Genomic DNA, 21,617 nt, shown 5'->3' with positions numbered 1-21,617 from the left:
CATAGTGAAGGCTGTGGTCTTTGATCTTCATTAGTAAGTGCTTCAAGTCCTCTCCACTTTCAGTAAGCAAGGTTTTGTCATCTGCACAAAGCAAGTTGTTAATGAGACTTCCTCCAATCCTGATGCCCCGTTCTACTTTATATAGTCCAGTTTCTCAGATTATTTGCTCAGTTTACAGATTGAATAGCTATGCTGAAAGGATACAACCCTGACACATACCTTTCATAGCATTAAACCATGCAGTATCCCCATATTCTATCTGAACAACTTCCTTTTGGTCTATGTACAGGTTCCTCAGAAGTCCAATTAAGTGCCCAGAATTCCCATTCTGTGCAATGTTATCTATAATTTTTTATGATCTACACAGTCAAATGCCTTGGCATATTCAATAAAACAACAGGTAAACATCTTTCTGGTATTCTCTGCTTTCAGCCAGGATCCTTCTGATATCAGCAATGATATCTTTGGTTCCAAGTTCCCTTCTGAATTCAGCCTGAATTTCTGGCAGTCCCTTGTCCATATACTACTGTAGTTGCTTTTGAATGATCTTAAGCAAAATTTTGCTGTCATGTGATATTAATGATATTGTTCCATAATTTCCACATTCGGTTGGATCACCTTTCTTGGGAATAAGCATACATATGGATCTCATCCAGTCAGTTGGCCAGGTAGCTGTCTTCCAAATGTCTTGGTACAGGTGAGTGAGCACTTCCAGCACTGCATCCATTTGTTGAAACATCTCAATTGATATTCCATCAATTTCTGGAGCCTTTTTTTCCACCAGTGCCTTCAGTGCAGCTTGGACTTCTTCCTTCAGTACCATCAGCTCCTGATCGTATGCTACCTCTTGAAATGTTTGAACACTGACCAGTTCTTTTTGGTATAGTGACTCTGTGCATTCCTTCCATATTCTTTGGATGCTTCCTGCATCTTTTAATAGTTTCCCCATAGAATCCTTCATGATTGCAACTTGAGGCTTGAATTTTTCCTTCAGTACTTTCAGCTTGGGAAATGCTGAGTGTGTTCTTCCCTTTTGGGTTTCTATCTCCAGCTCTTTGCACATGTTATTATAATACTTTGCCTTCTTGAGCTGCCCCTTGAAATCTCCTGTTCATTTCTCTTACTTCATTATTTCTTCCTTTTGCTTTAGCTGTTCAACCTTCAAGAACAAGTTTCAGAGTCAATTCTGACACCTATTTTAGTGTTTTCTTTTTTTCCTGTCTTTTTAATGGCTTCCTGCTTTCTTCATATATGATGTCCTTGATATCATTCTACAACTCATCTGGTCTTCGGTCAGTGTTCGATGTGTCAAATCTATTCTTGAGATGGTCCCTAAATTCAGGTGGGATACACTCAAGGTTGTACTTTGGCTGTCATGGACTTGTTCTAATTTTCTTCAGTTTCAGCTTAAACTTGCACATGTGCAATATGGGCCCTGCTAGTCTGACTGATCATCAGAAGTAGTCAGTTTGATTCCTGTGTGTTCCATCTGCTGAGGCCCATGTGTATAATCACCAGTTTTGTTGGTGAAAAAAGGTATTTGCAATAAAGAAGTAGTTGGTATTGCAAAATTCTATCATGCAATCTCTGCTGTGTTTTCTATCACCAAGCCCATATTTTCCAACTACCTATCCTTCTTTGTTTCCAGTTTTCCCATTCCAATTGCCGGTAATTATCAAGGCATCCTGATTGCATGTTCAATTAATTTCAGACTGCAGAAGCTGGTAAAAATCTTCAGTCTCTTCATCTTTGGCCTTAGTGGTTGGAGCCTAAATTTGAATAATAGTCATATTAACTGGTCTTCCTTGTAAATGTATGGATAGCATCCTATCACTGACAGTGTTTACTTTGGGATAGCTCTTGAAACATCCTTTTTCATGATGAATGCAACACCATTCCTCTTCAAGTTGTCATTTCTGGCATGATAGACCATATGATTGTCCAATTCAAAATTATCAATACCAGTCCATTTTAGCTCACTAATGCCTAGGATTTCTATGTTTATGTGTTCCATTTCATTTTTGGTGATTTCCAGTTTTCCTAGATTCATACTTTGTACATTTCACTTTCCAATTATTAATGGATTTTTGCTGCTATTTCTTCTCATTTTGAGTCATGCCACATTAGCAAATGAAGGTCCCGAAATCTTGACTTCATCCGTGTTATTAAGGTCGACTCTACTTTGAGGAAGCAGCTCTTCCTCGTTAGTATTTTGAGTGCCTTCCAACCTGGGGAGCTCCTCTTCCGGCACTATATCCCACAAGGCCCAGCTGCTATTCATTAAGTTTTTGCTGGCTAATTCTTTTCAGAAGTAGACTGCCAGGTCCTTCTTTCTAGTATGTCTTTGTCTGGAAGCTCAGCTGAAACCTGTCCACCATAGGTGACCCTGTTGGTAACTGAATACTGGTGGCATAGCTTCTAGCATCACAGCAACATGCAAGCCCCCACAGTATGACAAACTGACACATGGGGAATCTAATTTTGTAGATGTTATCACTATAACTGCAGCTGATCCATCTCAGTAACATCATAGTCATAGGATTTACAATACATAGGAAAATCACATTAGATGAGAAAATGGTAGACAATCAAACAATAATAGGAATCATGGCCCGCCCACATTGATACATATATTTTTGGGGGCCATGATTCAGTTCAAACCCAGACAGCTACCTTATTATCTGTCCTCTTTCTCTGCTTTATTTTTCTTCACAGCACGATCACCACCAGATATGTGTGTCTATGTACATGTTTATTATCCCTTTACCAATATATAAGGTCTTTGAGGCCAAAGACTTTATCTCATTTGTTCCCCCACTTCTGGTATAATGAGTGGCACATGTTATTTGTTGAATATATGGAGAAAACATTAATACCATATTTTTATGCAAATTACACATGCCTTTTACGTTTGTTTGCCAACTGCTCCCTCCTCCACTAGATATTTCCTTAAGCGGCATTATGCCACATTTTTTTACATGTTGCTGAAAAATTAGCATAATACACAGGTTCATAATTTTTATAGCCTCTTATGATATTTTTCTTTTACTATGGTGTAGCCTCTTGTTTTATGCCTACCAATGTGTTTTCCATTAAATTATATTGATAGTGTTACTATAGACATTTGCTTCTGTTTATAATTTTAATGGTATTCTTCCATCTATTTCTTTTCAACATTTTTATGTCCATATATATCATTTGATGTCTCATAAAAAATTACTAACTGGGTATTTAGTTTATTTGATAACTTTTTATGTTTTAATTTTTTAAAGTTATTTTAATTGATGATAACAATGCACATTTATGTCACTTTGTTTTTTGTTTAATCTTTTTTTTAATTTATCTGATTTCTGTTGCAATAAGTCAAATTTACCATACTCTATTTTTTTCACATTAAAAACTATTGATTGCTTTTCTATTAATTTGCTTATGCATTTTAAGGGTTGTATCTAATTATATTTCTTTTCCAACAAAGTCTACAGATATTGAATATTTTTTCTGTTCATGAAAAAAACATTAGTTACTTTGCTTATATGGACATCAAATTAAAATTTCCATAACTTTACTATTGCATTTTAAGAACAAAATTTATAGTGATATATTTTTTCCTATTTTATTTTACAAACTTTTTAAAAATGTCTAAGTTCATTGTTTATTCCCCATGCTTCTCCTGGTTCTATTTTCTTCTTGCTGCAGCACAGTTTTCCAATGAGCAGCTATGTGTAAATCTGAGTGTATATATATATATGCAATGATTGTGAGGATGGCACAGGACTGGGCAGCTTTTTGTTCTGTTGTACATGGGGTTGCTATTAGGCATTGCTATTAGTCAGAACAGACTGGATGGCACCTAACAACATGTGTGTGTGTGTGTGTGTATGAAAATAAATTAATTCTGCCATTATTCTTGAATGAGGTCAATATGACCAAAATTCGATAGTCTATTGTAAATCTAGAAGACACTGGTTTTTAGGTAATATTGTTTTTTACTGGTAGCTTTTAATATTGCCCTTCAGGATGGATATTTTACAATCTCTCAGTGTGTCAAAGTGTTAGCTTTTATTTTTAAATCTGCCTGGTACTCTAAGCACACTTTCAATACAATGACTTATGCCAGTCTTAATTTATAGAACATAAATGAGTAATTTTGGTGTGTGTGAATGTGTGTAACATCTACTAGATAATATTCTCAAAGTAGAAGCAGAGCCAACTGCTATGTATCCACATTGTTCCATTATGGAAATGTTATGTCTTAACATCTTTGATATTTAAGTAATCTGGGCAGCTGTCCAGTTGGCCAATCCTTAATTTTCTCTTAGGAGCTCTGGTGGTACAGCTGTTAAGAGCTTGACAGCTAACCAAAAAGTCGATAGCTTGAATCCACCAGCTGCTCCCTGGAAACATTATGGAGCAGTTCTACTGTGTCCTACAGGGTCCTTATGTGTTGGAATTGACGCAATAGCAAGGGTTTTTTTTTTTTTTTTCTTGTATGTAATAAGAGGGGGAGCCAACATGATGCTATAGACAGAAGCATCATGCCATCACCCCACTTTAAAGACCTGAAAAACTAAGTAAAATAGAGACAAACATCAGTCCTAGAACCCTAAGTGTCAAGTGAAGAGATGAAGAACTCAGTCCAGCACGGAATGAAATAAGAAACTGACAGAGAACAAAGAATGAGGAGAGACACATGCAGAGGTCTCCTATGGCTAATGCAGCGTGGATTTGCCATCTTGGACTCCTGTTGGAGATTGGCAGACAGAGAGTACGAGCTTCACGGAGCTCCGAGTAGGAGACAGAGCACCCAGTAACCAGTGATATATGCTTCCCCACCCCCCATCTTTCTCCACCCTGCTCAACATCTGCAGCCTCCTAGCTGAATGCAGTCGCTGGGCCAGCCGGGAAATGTAGTGTCCATGCCACTTGGATTCACCTTGTCCACATCAGAGATTGGCAGACAGGGAATATGGGAAAGAAGCTTCACAGAGCTCTCAGCAGAAGACAAAGCACCTGGTAACCAGCGATATACACTTTCCCACCCCACATTCTTCCTACCCCCTGCTGGGCCTCTGCCACTTCCCACCAGTTGCAGTATCTTGGCCAGGGGGCAAACGATCCAGACCTGTACCACTTGTATTTGCCTCACCCACGCTGAAAGGGCTCCATCAGTGCCATTTGTTTGTTGCTGGTATTGCTTTTTTTCCCACTTCTTTTGGTTTCCTCCCTGCCTGTCATCACCTTCCTCTTCTTTCTCTGGAACACCTGGCTCCATGTGTCAGCTTTGCTTCTTCTAAAAAGGCTGTGAAGGACTGCTCAGCTGGCAAACTTCTCCCCAATATGGGCAGCCAAGCTGATGAGATCCCCAGGGTCTTTTGTTTGTTTGTTTTCTTTTTCTTTTTGAAGCCTGGGAGCCTATTCTAGCTCAGATGTACTGCATGGCTTGGGAGCCACTTCCCAAGTCTGTGTAACTACGTTTATGAGATCCCAGGGGCCATTTGTATTTTTTTGTTTTTGTTGCTCTGTTTTGTTATATTTGTTTGTTCATTTTCTGTCTTTTTTTATTCTTTTGTGACTTGGGAGCCCCTGGTAGCCAGGCTGTACTGCATGGCCTGGGAGTCACTTCCTCTGTCTTGGCAGCTACACCAATAGGATCCCTGGGGGCTTTTCTTTTCTTTCCTTTTTTTTTTTTTTTTCTAATTTGTGTTTTATTTTTTTCTCCTTTCTCTCTCTCTCTCTTTTTTTTTTCCCTCCATTTCTGGCTTTCTCATCTCTCCACTTCAATGGCAATTCCACTTAGCACATTTTGTTTGTTTGCTTATTTGTTTGTTTTTGCCTCCTGTTCCTCTCTCCTCTCTCCCTTCTTTCCCATACTCATCTCCACACATCCCAACCTCCCCCTTCATTCCCACCTACCTATATAGTATGCTAAACATCAAGCCCCCAAGCAGCATGGGCAGTCTAGCAGAACCTGCCTGCACTGAATTTCAGCCCACCCTATTGGCTCTAGTACATGCCAAAAACAATCCATCCCAACCACTCCCCTTCAGCTGGACCTGCCCTGCTACAACATAGCTGAGCAACTGGCCCTGCTCATTAGACAAGGAGGTGAAAAGCATTGTGCCAACAGATGAGCAAACAACAAAGAACACACAACCTGCCTGCTGAGATATAACCAAATAAAACAAAATAGCAGGATGAAACAAACAAATCTACAATCAACAAATTAAGAAAATAACTACTGAATGTCCTCAAGGCAGCAGACAATATCAAAACATATTAAAAAAAAAAGGACAGGATGGTTCTAGTAGGCAACCAAAATAAAACACCAGATGGCTTTCAGTAGAAGAAAAGGCACTACAAACACCTCATAGGGAATTCATATCATTGCTATTCAGAGCTATTCAGGAGTCGAAGCAAAAAGTAGACAAAAATGAGGAAAAAATAGACAAATTCATGGAAAATGCAGACAATTTCATGGAAAATACAGAAAAAAAAGGAATAATTCAGGAAAATAATACAGGAACAAAATGGCAAGATAAATTCATTACTAGAAATCTTACAAAAACAACAAGAAATACAAAAGATAAACAACAAGTTTTCAAAAAGGGACAGTGTCATAGAAGGACTGAGGAAGAGGTTTGAAACTTTAAAAGACAGGACAAGCAAAATTGAAGACAAACACTTGAAACAACTTTAAGGAAAAATCAGAAAAAAGAATGAAGAAATCCTGAGAATGATGTGGAATACAATCAGAAGCAAAAAGTTGCAAGTGATCAAAGTTCAAGAACAGAGTGAGAAAATGGAAAACACAGAGAGGATTATTGAAGACTTGCTGACAGAAAACTTCCCTCATATCATGAAAGATGAAAAGCTGATCATCTAAGAAGCTCAACGAACAACATATAGGATACACCCCAAAAGAAAATCACTAAGACCAATCATAACCACATTCCCTAAAACCAAAGGCAAAGAAAGAATCCTGAGAGCACCTCTAGAAAAAGGAAAAGTCACACACAGAGGGGAAACAATAAGATAAAACTCTGATTATTTAGCAGAAACAATGTGGGCAAGAAGGCATGGAATGACATATATAAAACCTTGAAACAAAATATTGCCAAACAAGAAAAATAAAAAAACGCAAACCAAACCCAGTGCCATCGAGTTGATTGCAACTCATAGCAACCCTATAGGACAGAGTAGAACTGCCCCATAGAGTATCCAAGGAGTGCCTGGTGGATTTCAACTGCTCACCCTTTGGTTAGTAGCCGTAGCACTTAACCACTACACCACCAGGGTTTCCACCAAGAATAATATATCTTGCAAATCTCTTGTTCAAATATAATGGTGAAATTAGGACATTTCCACATTAACAGAAATTAAGGGAATATATAAAAACCAAACCAAACATACACGAATTATTAAAGGAAGTCTTTCAGTTTGAGAACAAACAACATCAGACTACAATCTGAATCTAGGACACAAGATCATACCAGCCAGATACCAACCTAGGGAGTGAACTCTCAAGTACTATCCAAAACCAAAAGAATTACAACAGGGAACCAGAGAGGTTAATCTGTAAATGACAATGCCAGAACAATACAAGAGGGAATAAATGATGCAAGTATAGAACTTTCTAATGGAGAGGACAACAAGGCAATGCCAAGTAGTAATAGACTTGTTCAATCCTACGAAGAAAGGATAAATTTCAAAGTAGCCACAAAGAAAATTAATAAACTTACACATCAAAATAAAGCAGAAAAACATAAAGTCTCAGTAAAAAGAAAATCTACAAAAACAAAAAAAAAAAAAAAAAAAAGGAAAAAAATCCACAATCAAAAGGAATTCAGCACAGGAGAATAAGATGAACAAAGAAAATATCTGTACCACAAAAAAGCACTACAAAATGATAGCAATAAACACACCTATCTATAATTACACTGGATGTAAATGGCCTAAATGCACCCATAAAGAGACAGAGAGTGACAAAGTGGATTAAGAAAACAGGATCTATCAATATGCTGACACACATGAGAAATAAAGATGTAAATTTATTAAGAAGCAAAGGATGGAAAAAAATTATATTGAGCAAAACAGCTACCAAAAAAAAGGCTGTAGTGGCAATACTAATCTCAGTTAAAATAGACTTTAAAACAAAATCCACCATAAAAGACAAAGAAGGACACTATACAATGATTAAAGGGATGATCCATCATGAAGACAGAACCCATAACTGTACCCAACAACTGCAAAGTACACATTCTTTTCCAATGCACATGGAAAGTTTTCCAGAATAGACCACAACTTAAGCAACAGAGCAACCCTCAAAAAAATCCAAAACATTGAGATAATACAAAGTATATTCTCTGACCACAATGTCATCAAGATAGAAATTAACAACGGTAAGAACAAGAGAAAAAAAAAAATCAGTTACATGAAAACCAAATAATACCCTGCTTAAAAACCACTGGGTAATAGAGAAATCAGAGATGGAATAAAAAGATTCCTAGAAACAAACAAGAATGAAAACACATAATACCAAAACCTTTAGGACACAGCAAAGGCAGTCCTCAGAGGTCAAATTACAGCAGTAGATGCATACATCATATAAGAAGAAAGGGACAAAATCAAAGCATTAGTTACACAACTGGAACGAAGAGAAAGAGGACAGCAAAAAAAGCCCACAGTCACCAAAAGAAAGGAAATTATAAAGATCAGAGTGGAAATAAATGAAACAGAGAAAAGAAAAAACAATAGAAAGAATCAATAAAACCAAAAGATGGTTCTTTGAAAGGATCAACAAAATAGACAAACCACTGGACAAACTGACAAAAGAAAAACAGGAAAGGATGCAAATAACCCCAATAAGAAATGAAATGTGGGCCATTACAACAGATCAAACTGAAATAAAAAAGATCTTAACAGAGTGTTACAAAAAATGATACTCCAACAAATTTGATAACCTAGAGTTAATGGACAAATTTCCAGAAACATGCTACTTTACCCAAACTAACACAAAATGATGCTGAAAATCTGAACACCCATAAAAAGAGAAGAAATTGAAAAGGTAATAAAAGAAACTTCCAACAAAAAAAAAGTCCTGGCTGAGATGGCTTCACTAGAGAATTCTACCAAACATTCAGAGAAGAGATTACAACACTACTAGTCAAGTATTTCAGAACACAGAAAAGGAAGTGGTATTTCCGAATTCATTCTATGAAGTCAGGATAACCCTGATACCAAAACCAGGCAAGATATGCCACCAAAAAAAAAAAATTATACACCAATATCTCTCATGAATATAGGTGTGACAATTTTCAATGAAATTCTAGCCAATAGAATTCAGCATAATACCAAAAAAAAAATACACCACGACCACATAAAATTCATACCAGGTATGCAAGGATGGTTCAACATTAGAAAAGGAATCAACATAATCCATCACATAAATACAAGGAAAGAAAAGGATCACATGATCATCCCAATTGATGCAGAAAAGGCATCCGACAAAGTCCAACACCCATTCCTGAAAAAAACTCTCAATAATTTTAGGTATAGAAGGAAATTTCTCAACATAATAAAGGGCATATATGCAAAACCAACATCCAACATCATTCTTAATGGAGAGAGGCTGAAAACATTTCCCTTGAGAACAGGAACAAGACAAGGATGCCCTTTAACACTACTCCTATTTAACATTATGGTAGAAATTCTAGCTAAAGCAATGAGGCAAAAACAAACAAACAAACAAACAAATAAATAAATAAAGGGCATCCAAATCTGTAATGAAGAACTTAAACTCTCCCTACTTGTGGATGATATGATACTATACATAGAAAACCCCACAGACTCCAGTAGAAAACTACTGGAACTAATAGAAAGATTCAGCAGGTTAGCAGGATACAAGATAAACATAAAAAAATCAGTCTGGATTCCCATATGCCAATAAAAAAGAACAATGAAAAGGAAATCAGGAAAAAATATCATTTATAATAGCCCCTAAAAAAAAAAAAAAAAACTTAGGAATAAATCTAACCAGGGATATAAAAGACCTATATAAAGAAACTATAAAACACTACTGCAAGAAACCAAAAGAGATCTACATAAATGGAAAAAGCATATCATGCTCATGGATAGGTAGATTCAACATTGTGAAAATGACAATTCTACCCAAAGAATTTTACAAATACAATGAAATCTCGATCCTAATACCAACATCAGTTTTTAAAGAGATGGAAAAACTAATCTCTACCTTTATTTGAAAGGGAAGAAGCACCAGACAAGTATGCAAATTATTAAAACTATTAAAGAAGAAGAATAAAATAGGAGGACTCACACTACCTGACCTGAGAACCTACTATACAGGTAAGGTAGTCAAAAGAGCATGATACTGGTACAACAACAGATACATTGACCAATGAAAGAGAATTGAGAACCTAGATGTAAATCCAGCTACCCTACGGCCACCTGATCTTAGACGAGGGTCCAAAGTCCATTAAGTGGGGAAAAAAAGTCTTTTTAACAAATGGTTTTGACAAAACTGGATGTCCATCTGCAAAGAAATGAAACAGGATCCATACCTCACACCACATGCAAAAACTAATTCAAAATGGATCAAAGACCTAAATATAAAGCAAAAAATTATAAAGTTCTTAGAAGAAAAATAGTATCATTGCTACAGACCCTAATGCATGGCATTAACAGGGTAGAAATCATAACCAACAACACACATTTCCAGAAGATAAGCTAGATAACTGGGATCTTCTAAAAATTAACCACTTATGCTCATCAAAAGATTTCACCAAAAGGGAAAAAAGGAACCTATAGGCTGGCAAAAAAAAAATTTGGCTATTCCTAATCAAACATCTGATCTCTAAAATCTACAGGAAAATCCAAAACCTCTACAACAAAAAGACAAATCATCCAATTACAAAATGGGCAAAGGAAATGAACAGACAATTCACTGAAGAAAACATTCAAGCACCAACAAACACATGAGGAAATGCTCATGAACATGAATACTAGCTGTTAGAGAAACGCAAATCCAAACCACAATGCGATACCATATCACCCTGGCATTACTGGCATGAATAAAAAAAAAAAAAAAAAACCAGGAAATAACAAATGTTAGAGAGGCTGCTGCGAGATAAGAACCCTTACGCACTGCTGGTAGGAATGCAAAATGATACAACCATTTTAGAAAATGATATGGCGCCTCATTAGAAAGCTAGGAATAGAAATACCGTATGATCCAGCAATCCCACTGGGAATATATCCTGGAGAAATAAGAGTTGTCACATGAATAGACATATGCACACCCATGTTCACTGCAGCATTGTTCACGGTAGCAAAAAATGGAAACAGCCTATATGCCCATCAACAGATGAATGGATAAACAAACTATGGTACATACACAAAATGGAATATTACACAATACTAAAGAACAATGGTGAATCTGTGAAACATCTCGTAACATGGATGAATCTGGAGGGCATTACGCTGAGTGAAATAAGTCAATCACAAAAGGACAAATATTGTATAAGACCACTACTGTAAAGGTTTTCCACACAAAAAGAAACAATCTTTGATGGTTATAAGGCAAGAGAGTGGTGGGGATGGACAAACACTAAACAGACAATATGTAAGTGGTAACTTTGGGTGAAGCGTAATACAGTACATAATACAGGGGAAGCCAGCACAACTTGTAGAAGGCAAAATCATGGAAGCTCCATAGACACATCCACACTCCTTGAGTGACCAAATTGCTGGGCTGAAGGCCGTAGGGACCACGGTCTCAGGGAACATTTGGCTCACTTGGTATAACATGGTTTATAAAGAAAATGTTCTACATTCTACTTTGGTGAGTAGTGTCTGGGTGTCTTAAAAGCCTGTGAGCAGCCATCTAAGATACTCCACTGGTCTCACCCCTTTGGGAGCAAGAATGAATGAAGAAAACTAAACATACAAGGGAAAGATTAATCCAAAGGACTAATGGATCACATCTACCACGGCCTCCACCAGTCTGAGCCCAGTACAGCTGAATGGTGCCCAGCTCCCACTATTGACTGCTCTGACAGAGATCACAATAGAGGATCTTGGAAAGAGCTGAAGAAAAATGTAGAACAAAATTCTAATGCCCTAAGAAAAGACCAGACTTGCTGGCCTGACAGAGACTGAAGAAACCTCAAGAGTACTGCCCTTGGATACACTTTTAGCTCAGTAATGAAGCCACTCCAGAGGTTAAAAGACAGGCCCATAAAACAAAACAAGACTAAAGGGGCACAACAGCCCAGGGGCAAGGACAAGGGTACAGGAGAGGACGGGAAAGCTGGTAATAAGAATCGCAAGGTCAAGAAGAGGGAGTGTTGACATGTCATGGGGTTGTTAACCAATGTCATTACACAATATACGTACTGTTTAGTGAGAAACTAGTTTGTTCTGTAAACCATCTAAAGTACAATTAAAAAAAAAAAGAATATTACAAGAAAAAAAAATAGGCCTGAAGTGGAAAAAAATATATATATATATTATATATATATACACATATACGTAATTAATAGAGCCCTGGTAGCTCAGTGGTTTAGCACTAAACTGCTAACTGAAAGGTCAGCAGATCAAACCCAAAAGCCGCTCTGTGGGAGAAAGATGTGACAATTTGCTTCAGTAAGGATTTACAGTCTTGGAAACTCTATGGGACAGTTCTGTGTTCCACAGGGTCCTATGAGTCAGAATCAACTTGACAGCAATGGATTTGGTTTTGGATTTATACGTAATAGAAGACGTCTTGATGTCACGGAATACAGTGGATAGAATTGACCTACTATATCCTGCCACCTCCTCTCCCATTGTATCTGCCAACTTCCGATCTTTACATGTGTGTTGGTTTGTGGCACTTTTGATATCAACGGTGTTTTCCTCTGTGGTTTCCAGAAATAAACACACTTAATATTGATCTTATAGTTTAAACAGTTTAACATTGATCTTACTTTTGAAATCTTCTTACTGATTTTTTTCCTAAATATTTGCATAATTTAAAGAATTCTCTATGTCACTGACACTTCCCAATATGACAAAGTATTGGTGGAAGATTAACGTTGCAACAGCTGTTTGATTTTACATGTCAAGTATTTATCATGATAGGTATTAGTACCAGTTAATAGAAATATTGATTTATCTAGGTCCCATGTCATATCTGTTATGGATGAAGTTTATATTTGCATTTTCCTGTTTATTCCAGTTTGAAATCCACTTCGACTAATATCATTGAAGAATTGTTGAGAGTTTTTGAACAATGCATTCTCCAGTACCAGTCCATTATGTTTAGTTTATATTCATTGCAGCTTACTAATACATTTACTGATCACCCCTTCTATTCTAAATAAAACTATACTCGAATAGTGGAACTACACTGATATATCTTTGCAGCAAATAAATGAAAGAAATTAACATTAATATTTGTAAGCAAGATGCATACTTTGGCAGTTTATAGGGTTTCATAAAAGCATGTTATACACACAAACGCATTCACATGTTTTGTTTTCCTTCAAAATCAATCTGTTGCTATCAATTTGAGAATCAGCTGTTGAGTAAAAAAGTCTCTGAACATGATGAAGTTGCTCTTGTGTTTGAGTCTGGAGATTGCATGGAATAGACCTCTAGATCAGGAGTCGGCAGATTTTTTTCTAGGCTTTGTGGTTCATACAGTGTCTGATGCAACTCCTTAACTCTGTTATTGGAGCAGAAAATCCACTGTAGACAATATGTAAAGGAATGAGTGCAGTTGAGTTCCAATAAATCCTTACGAAAACAGATGGAAGGCTGGATTTTGCCCACTGGCCATAGTTTCCTGGCTCCTGCTTTAGATAAAACAATGGGGAAAAGAGAAGAAGATTATCCTTAAAGGGCACAACGGCCACTTATTTGTAACAAATATTATAAAAATACTATTATAATTTATAGTAAATACCAAAGATGTGCAAAAAAAAAAAAAAAAAAGAAATTTACAATGGGCACAAATGTAACAGTTATGCTAAAAAAAAAAAACAGGACTCAAAGGGTAGAATCGGAAAGTTACATTTTTGACTGTTACTACATTTGTTGTATGTGACTGATTCTCTGCAGCTGGTGGAGAAAAATTAGCATAAGTTCACTGATGTTTTGTTTCACTTTCAGTGTGAATTAGGTAAATAAGATACCTAACTCAGCATAATAATAAAATCTTTAGATTCAGAATTGTAGCTGCCACCCTTCCATAGGCCGAGCCTGAAGCAGGTTGACCTGCAGTGACAGAAGATGCTTGATTGCCTCATACCTCTTCCCACCCAGTCCACTCACCACGATGTCTAAGCTTTTCATTGTAACCTAAAAAAAAAAAGAGAGATAATACATGTGGGCAGAAATGTCATTATTTGACTAATATTTTTTTCAGGTAGCACCCAGCTCTTTGGGTGTGGCACATATTTTTTAAACTATTTTTTTCTTGTGGGATCCTTCATGTGAATTTTTTAGAAACCGAAACACTTAACTGAAGATCTCAGACCTGATGTCCCCGTGATGTGTAGGAAGGAGTATTGTTACAGCACTTACTAGTTACCCCTCATTCCTTAGCACATAGGCATTTGGGGAGTCCTCAATTACCATTCTGCTAGAGTATTTCCCACTTCTACATGACCGTCATTCCGTGGATGCACACCACTGTGGCTCACATCTGGCCCACTGAAAATACCCACTTTGGGAAATCAGGCCAATCACAACACAACTACTTCTCTTGGCGCCATTGTTAAAACATCCATGCTGACCAGCTCGTACCTGTTAGACCCTCTAGAGAGAAGTCAAATGCATACACCATCTTTTCTCCTAAACTGCAGAGAATATCTATCAGGTCCTCCAAGTGGGAAGAGGTCTTCTTATAGCATCTCTTTTTTGTTTAGAGTGCAGTAGAAACAACAACAACTATTTGAAAATATTATTCTTCATACTCTCCAACAACTTCCAATTCATTTATAGACTTCTTCTGAACGAAGATTTAAGGGTTTTTTGACTAGCTGAACTGCATCCTTTATAAATCCTGCTTCATGGTGTCTCCACTCACCTTGGAATGTGACATATGTTGTCTCAGTGGCACAGGGTTGAGGCTTTGAAAGGTGGTGTAGTTTGTGTACAACAAAATTTAAGTTTGTAGAAATGGTACCTCCTGAGGCTGCTGTATATGCCAGTACTTACCACCAAATCTGAAATTGGAAGAATTATGCTTTTATTGCTGGGTGGGTATACTGTTGTATAAAAAAAAAAAAAAAAAATTTAATATAACTAGTAGTTTGATGAACAAATATGTGTGTTATTTACATATTTGATTCTATGTCAAAATCTATTTTAGTACATGTAATATTTTTTTCAATATTTAATAAGGAATTTCATACTATTGACTATTCCCTTCTTTTCGATAAACTGTATTTCTTTGGCATCATGTCGCTTTGTTATTCTAATAATCTTTCTACACTCTTTATTTAATTTTAGCCTTGTTTGTGCGTCCCTCTTCCTTCACCCATCCTTAAGTATTGGAGTTCACTAAAGTTCTCTCCTGGGCACACTTCTTTCTGTAAAGTATGCAATTTCTCTATAGAATCTTATCCAATTTATTCAATTGTCTTTTATACACTCATCTATTCATGATTTATAATTTTAGGCCAAACATTACTTTCACAGGTCTGCCTACCCAATAGGTTTTCCTTGGTTATCTTAAATTAAAAAAAAAAAAAAGAAAGAAAGGAGGAGAGAGAGGCAGATGAAGGAAGGAAGGAAGGAAGGGACGGAAGGAGGGAGGGAGGGAGGGAGGGAGGGAGGGAGGAAGGAAGGAAGGAAGGAAGGAAGGAAGGAAGGAAGGAAGGAAGGAAGGAAGGAAGGAAGGAAGGAAGGAAGGAAGGAAGGAAGGAAGATCAAATGGGAAATGAAGAAGTAAAACTTTATTTGCAGATGCCATGATCTTGTATATAGAAAATAATCCCCAAGTCCTTCAAATCTTATAAATGTTTTGGGGATGATTTCTGTATCACCCTAAAGTGCCTTGTGTTTCTCCAAAGGCAAAAGACATTGCCAAGAGTGTAGGATTTTAAGCTAGAGGCTGCATATAGTTCTGGAAATGAAGTAAACTCCATTTCTGGAGCTCACTGCACTCCATTTGTATTAAGCTTTTCATATCCTTTTTGGGGGTATGTGTGTGTGTCTGTCATCAGTCTTGATATCAGAACGGAATTTTGGGTCACTATCCATCCTGATTCTGCACACTTGCTACCACAAACTTTATAAATATATATATAAATAATTAAATGCCAAAAAATGTAATTTTGTCTAAAGGAATGATTTTATGAGAATACTAAATCTATAGTCCAAATGGAATAGACAATCTGAGAAGTCCAATAAGAACAGAAAAAGTAGGAATCATAGTAAAAATCAATGCTTGCAAAATATTCCTGATTCCAATTTTCAATTTGTAAAAATTCTTCCAAAAAAGGAACTATGAGAAACCTTAGAAATAGACTACAAATTTTGATTATCAATTCTAGGCAAGTTAAAGAGAATCAAATGTATCATATTTCAGAACAAAGGTACAGAAATCTAAAGGAAAAAAAAAACATATAGCGAAGTTATCACAGGTCTGTATTCACAATAATATTACAACATGGACGAGAATAAGTCAATCCAGTAATTCAACGATGATTTAATTTTATAAAATCAATCAAGGATATTGGCTGCATTAGCAGATTAAAGCAGAAAATGTATGTTTATTTCCATTGATCCTGATGTCTACTTAATTTTATGTCATCTCATTTAGAATGACTAATTAAACACATCAAATAGTCTCAGAAATCTAAAATTAGAAATATATCATTAACTTAACAAAATATATTTGTCAGACATGTACAGCAAGCATCTTGCTTAATGAAAAAAAAAGGGGGGTAAAAAATTCTAATTCAATTCTAGGATGAAACTATAGTGCTACAAGGAATCATATGTTTAACATATTGAAGTAAATAACAAAAATTTTAAGAAATTTTTAAAAAAATTCAATAGATAAATATAAAAAAATTAAAAAAAACTCTCATTTGCAGGCAGTTAGATCCCTTAGAAAGACCAAAAGACTCCTTGCTAAGATAGAGTAGAAGAAGACAGGCCAACATTAAACCAAACCAAATCCATTGTTGTTTGACTCATGGCAATCCCATGTGTTACAGAGTAGAACAGCTCCATATGGTTTTCTTGGGTGTCATCTTTATGAAAGCAGATTGCCAAACCTTTCTACTGTGGCACCTCTGGGTGGATTTGAACTGCCAACCTCTTGTTTAGTAAAAAAAAAAAAAAGAGCCCACTGATAACAGCTTGATTCAGACTCACTGAGACCTCATAGGGTTTCCGAGGCTATAAATCTCTATGAAAGCAGACTACCACATCTTTCTCCCACAGAGCTGCTGGTGGTTTCGAACCACCAACCTTTCTGTTAGCAGTCACAGTTGGTAGTTTTAACCATTGTGCCAGTAGTCCAGTGGGAATCATTTGTGCCAGTTAGCAGCCAACACTGTGTCATCATTGTTGTTAGTTACTGTCAAGTAGATTCTGATTCATGATGATCCCACGTATGCAGAGTGGAATTGCTCCTTAGGATTTTCAAGGTCATGACCTCTTGGAAGCAGGTTGCTAAGTCTGTTTTCCAGGTCACCTCTGGGTTCAAACCACCAATCTTTCTGCTAGTAGTTAAGCACTTAATCATTTGAGCTACTCTGGGACCAACATTACCTACCAAAGAAAAAAAATATGTAAATGAAGGCTTCAAGAAGCTTCCAAAGGATCTTTGTTCAAGGGCTCAGATCCTGCAGAGTTCATTAACATCTACCTGAGCATTTGACTTCATGTTACCGCAAAGCATTTGATGCTTCTTGACACAGGACAGAAAGCTAAACAGCAGAAAGACAGTGACTGTTAAGTGTCAGAGAAACTTATACCACTAAGAAATCTCACAATGCCAAGGAAATGCAAATTGGAAATTGAGGTCAAATACCAAAGAGAAGAGTAACACAAATAAGTGGTATGTGTTTGTGTTTCTGTGTGTGTGTGTGTGTGTGCATACCTACATCAACAAGAAAAAGCTACAATGTTATGCTGGTAATTTATTCAAATGAAATGTAAAAATCCCAGAAAAAATTTATCAACAACGCAAAAAAAATTGAAAATCAGAAAACTCTTTCATATATTATGTAAATATGCCTTTAGTTAACAAATATTTGGGCTCATATGCCTTAAACAGTGGTTGTTCCTAAACTTTTAAAGAATAAATAACAATAATATTGTACCATATTTTAAAAGCTCTCCAGATAATAGAAACTGGATTGTTTCTCAGTTTGTTTTATGAGGCAACACAACCTAGGAACCAAATTTCTTAGGGAACACTGAGCTTCTGTAAAGGGTAATGGGAAAATGTGGGAACAGATAAGCATGATGTTTGCACAACCTGATAAACATGATTAATAGAACTGTACATATGAAGACTGTTGAACTTGCAAATGCTTTGTTACATACCTGTTTACCACGGTAACTTCATCTTAAATTACAGGCTAATCTTTTTTTCAAAAATAAGAATGAAAACAAACAAAATATTTGCTAAATGAATTATCAGTATGTAAAATCATATTTTTTTTTTAAATCATAATCCACAATAAATTGAGTTTATTTCATAAATGCAAGGTTGGTTTAAGAGTCAACAGTCACCAGTTTAATACATTAACAAAATAAAAATCATTTAATAGTTTCAACAGAAAAGAATTTGATACCCCAAGTTGTTAATGAATCTCCAATTCTGATGCCTCGTTCTTCTTTATGTAGTCCAGCATCTCACACTATTTACTCATCATATAGAATGAAGAAGTATGGTGAAAGGATACAAAAACTGATGAAACCTTTACTAATTTTAAACCATGCAGATTTCTTAGTGCTATGTTTCTCTGTTCAAACAACTGCCTCTTGGCCTACGTACAGGTCTCTCATGAGCATAATTAAGTGTTCTGGAATTCCCATTCATAATTTGTTATGATGTGCACTGTCTAATGCCTTTGCACAGTCAATAAAACACAAGTAAACATTTTTTTGGTGTTCTCTGCTTTCACCCAAGACCCATCTGACATCAGAAATGTTACCTTGCAATCTACATCCTTTTCTGAATTCAGCTTGAATTTTCAACAGTTCCCTGTTGATGTACTTCTGCAACTGTTTTTGAATTATCTTCAGCAAAATTTTACTTGCATGTGATATTAATGGTATTGCTTAATAATTTCTGCGTTCTGTTGGATCACCTTTCTTCAGAATGGGCAGGAATATGAATCTCTTCCACTCAGTTGGCCAGGTAGCTGTCTTCCAAATTTCTTAACGTAGATGAGTGAGTGCTTCCTGCATTGCATCCCTTTGTTGAAATATTTGAACTGGCATTCCCTCAATTCCTGAAGCCTTGTTTTTCACTAATGCCTTCAGTGCAGCTTGGATGTTTTCATTCAATGTCATCAGATTCTGATCATATAATGCCTCCTGAAATGATTGAATGTCCACCAATTCTTTTTGGTGTGGTGACTCTGTATTCCTTCCATCTTCTTTTGATGCTTCCTGCCTCTTTCAAATTTTTGCCGATAAATTCCTTCAATATTGCAGCTTGAGGCTTGAAATTTTTCTTCAGTTCTTCAGCATGAGAAATTCCAAGTTTGTTATTCCCTTTTGGTTTTCTAACTTCAGGTGTTTTTGCATTTTATCATAATACTTTGTGTTCTTGAGCTGCCCTTTGAAATCTTCTGTTCAGCTCTTTTACTTCATCGTTTCTTCCTCTTGCTTTAACTATTCTACATTTAAAAGCAACTTTCAGAGCCTCTTTTGACACCGATTTTGGTCTTTTCTTTCTTTCCTGTCCATTTAATGACCTTTTGCTTTCTTCATGTAGATTCTTGATGCCATCTCACAACTCTTCTTCTCTTCAGGCATTAGTGTTCAATTAATCAAATCTGTTCTTGAGATCGTCTCTAAATTCAAATGGGATATATCCAAGGTTATATTTTGGCACTCATGGGCTTGTTTTAATTTTCTTCAGTTCAGCTTGAACTTGCGTGTGAGCAATTGATGATCCTTTCCACAGACGGCCCCTGGCCCTATCTTCTGTTAATGTCATACCTTGATGATTTGCATGTTGCTGTGATGCTAGAAGCTATGCCACTGGTATTTCAAATGCCAGCAGGGTGACCTACAGTGGAACGATTTAAGCAGAGTTCCCAGACTAAGACAGACTAGTAAGAAAGACCTGGTAATCTACTTCTGAGAAAATTGGCCAGTGAAAACCTTGTGGATAATAGCAGAACATTGTCTAATATAAAAAATGAACCCCTCAGGTTGGAAAGCACTCAGAATACAACTGGGAAAGTGCTGCCTCCTCAAAGTAGAGTTGACCTAATGAGGTGGATGGAATAAAGCGTTTGGAATCTTCATCTGCTCATGTGACATGACTTAAAATGAGAAGAAACAGTTGCAAATATCCATGAGTAATCAGAACGTGGAAATAAAAAATTACAAAGCGTAAATCAAGGAAAATTGGAAGTTGTCAAAAATGAAATGGGACACATAAAGATCGATATTGTTGGCATTAGTGAGCTGAAATTGGCCATTTTTGAATCAGGCATCCACATTGTCTACTACTCCAGGAAAGGCAAATTGAAAAGGAATGGCATCACATTCATCATCAAAAGAATATTTCAAAATCTATCCTGAAGTACAATGCTGTCAGTGATAGGATAATATCCATACGCCTACAAGAAAGACAGTTAATACAATTCTTATTCAAATTTACCAGCAACAGCTAATGCCAAAGATGAAGAAATTGAAGATTTTTACCAACTTTTGCAGTCTGACATTGATCAAACATGCAATCAAGATGCCTTGATAATTACTTGTGGTTGGAAACCAAGAAGGATGGGTAGCTATAAAATATGGCCTTTGTGAAAGCAATTATACCAGAGATGGCACTATAGAATTTTGCAAGATCAATGACTTATTCTTCACTGATACCTTTTTCAGTAACATGAACAGCGACTATATGTGTGAACCTCACCTGATGGAATACATAGGAATCAGATTGACTACCTATGTGGAAAGGGATGATAGAAAAGCTCAATATCGTCAGTCATCAGTTTCTGGGTAGTTGATGGTATTAGGTGCCATCAAGTAGGTTCTGAATCATAACAACCCTATGTACAACAGAACGAAATGCTGGCTAGTCCTGTGCCATCCTCACAATCCTTGTTATGATTGAGCCCATCGTTGCAGTCACTGTGTCAGTCCACGTCCTTGGATTTTCCTCTTTTTGTTGACCCTCTATTTTACCAAGCATAATATCCTTCTCCAGGGACTGGTCTCTCTGGATAACCGGTCCTAAGTACTTGAGATGAAGTTTTACCATGCTTGCTTCTAAGGAACATTCTGGTTTCACTTCATCCAAGAAAGATTTGTTTATCCTTCTAGGAGTCTGTGGTATATGTATTCAATATTCTTCATCCACACCATAATTCAAAGGCATCAATTCCTTTTCATCAATTCATCAA

This window comes from Loxodonta africana, chromosome 15 (assembly GCF_030014295.1).
Source record: "Loxodonta africana isolate mLoxAfr1 chromosome 15, mLoxAfr1.hap2, whole genome shotgun sequence".
NCBI classification, from domain to species: domain Eukaryota; kingdom Metazoa; phylum Chordata; class Mammalia; order Proboscidea; family Elephantidae; genus Loxodonta; species Loxodonta africana.
The sequence above is the reverse complement of the archived record's forward strand: the minus strand, read 5'-3'. Positions refer to the sequence as shown.